At 40.3% G+C, this 2017-nt stretch overlaps 1 non-coding gene across 1 annotated transcript; it reads right to left on the bottom strand.

The window, feature by feature from the left end:
* Positions 1–1119: 1119 nt before the first annotated feature.
* LOC114815811 lies at positions 1120–1257 on the bottom strand. The gene has a single exon (XR_003763612.1). It is a non-coding gene; the product is annotated as a small nucleolar RNA SNORA7 (small nucleolar RNA).
* Between the last annotated feature and the right edge of the window lie 760 nt (positions 1258–2017).

Genomic DNA, 2017 nt, shown 5'->3' with positions numbered 1-2017 from the left:
AAGTGCTCAGTAAGTCACATCGATGGATTGATTCTAAAGATATATTTATACTGCAGTATTCTATAAGAAGCTAAAGAAATGTCTTGGATAAAAATGAGCCAAATCTGCATGTTTGTCCAAAGTGCAAACATTCACATCCTCATTTTCTGTAAACTGAAAAGAAGATTTGCCATTATTGTGTTTGGGTCCTGGGTCTAGGAGATCATATAAGCAAGTTTTGAGGGCAGGGATGGGGAGGGGGGTTCTATGAGAATGTATCACAGGCATGGGTTCTAAGGTTCATGGTAGCATGAAGTCCTTTACTCTACGACTACGCCCAGATGATTTGTTCTCTCATTTCATGTCTTCCTGTCGGCCTCACCCCTCCGCCCCGGCTCTCAGCCATTGACTTCCATCTACACTATCATCTTCACATTTCTGTAAAGAGAAGATTATTCCCAGCTCATTAGGGTTCCCTCACAGTCTGCAACCCCAAACTCATTCTTGCCTTTGCCCCTGTACTTTCTGCATTAATAATGGATTCCCCTCTGGCTTTTGACTCTTAAGTTTAGTCACTACCAATTTGAACTGCCCTGCTCCCTTACCAACCCAAGGTGCCAACAGGAAATGGTGGGATCAGAGTAGAAAGAGGCCACCTCTGTTCCACTCCCTTAGTGCCCTCTCTGTAGAGGTAAGGGCCTCTGTTAGGCACATTGTCCCTCATTCTCACCTCATCTACCTTCCACTCCTTAAGTCATTCCTCTTGCCTGGAGCATCCCCCACTTAATATCTAACAACCATAACTTTCCCATTTTACGAGCCTTACTAAAATCATATTTCTTTAAGTAAGCCTTCCTAGACTAACTCTCATTTACTCACACTATTTTCCCTTCATACCTTGTCTTCTATGCACTAGTGTTGTCTTATGCTGGTAAGTCATCTCCGACCCATAGCAACACCATGGACACATCTCTCTCAGAACGCCCCACTTCTATCTAAAGTCATTCTGGTAGTTTATCCATAGAGTTTTTTGGGGAAAAAATACAGAGGTGGTTTAGCATTGCCTACTTCCACGCAGTAAACTTGTCTCCACCCTCAATTCTCTCCCATGCCATTGCTGCCCAACACAGGTGGGTTTTGATTTGTAGCAGATTGCCTTCCATTCACTAGCCACTGCCCAAGCTCAGAATGGAATGCGTAGGCCTCTGCTTGACTCTTCCTCCCACAGTCGAGACTGGTAGAGTACTGGAAGCTCTCCAGAAGTGACCATGAGAGGGACCTGAGTCATTATCCACTAAATATTTAAGTATTTATCCTATTCTCCCCCCACAGAATTTATGTACATTTCCTTATACTCTCTTTTGCCCCCTATACAAGTCATTTCTTTTAATATGTCTGGCTCTCTAGATTGTAAGATCTTTGAGGGTAGGGATCATGTCTACTTACTCTATTGATCTACTGATCTGCTATGTCTCAATTTTTCTCATATATAAAATGGATAGTAAATATATGTTCTCCCTCCTGCTTAGACTCTGAGCCTTGTATGGGACAGTAAGTCTCTCTGATCTGATTACCCTGTATCTATCTCAGTGCTTGTAGGGTCTAAAAACGCAGGCACTCAATATATACAATCAATTTATTGGATAAGTAGTTTAATGTCTGGTTTATATAAAGCATTAATGGAAAATATAAGTAAAATTGAATTTAAAATATTAAAAAGATCTATGCTCACATGCTTACATTTCATACTGGATAGCAACATTGTATGGAAGCAATGCAGTCCAACACCACCTAATGTGGAAAGGTTTAGAAATGAGTACATTTTTCTAAAAATAGTTCATCATAGAAAAAAGCACCTAAAATGACCCTAGTCAGAAAATGTAGCCATTTCCTCCTTAATGAGGAGTCTTGGGATTTGTCTTAGTCATTCTCCCTTAGAAAAGGAAAAATACACCTTCTATCTGAATTAGATCTTTCACTTTTCAGCATGGTATATTCTATGCAAAACCACTGTAAAATCTGCAAATAAATCATTATT

Source organism: Ornithorhynchus anatinus, chromosome 12, assembly GCF_004115215.2.
Source record: "Ornithorhynchus anatinus isolate Pmale09 chromosome 12, mOrnAna1.pri.v4, whole genome shotgun sequence".
Taxonomy (NCBI): domain Eukaryota; kingdom Metazoa; phylum Chordata; class Mammalia; order Monotremata; family Ornithorhynchidae; genus Ornithorhynchus; species Ornithorhynchus anatinus.
This window is presented reverse-complemented; position numbering and strand designations above follow the sequence as displayed.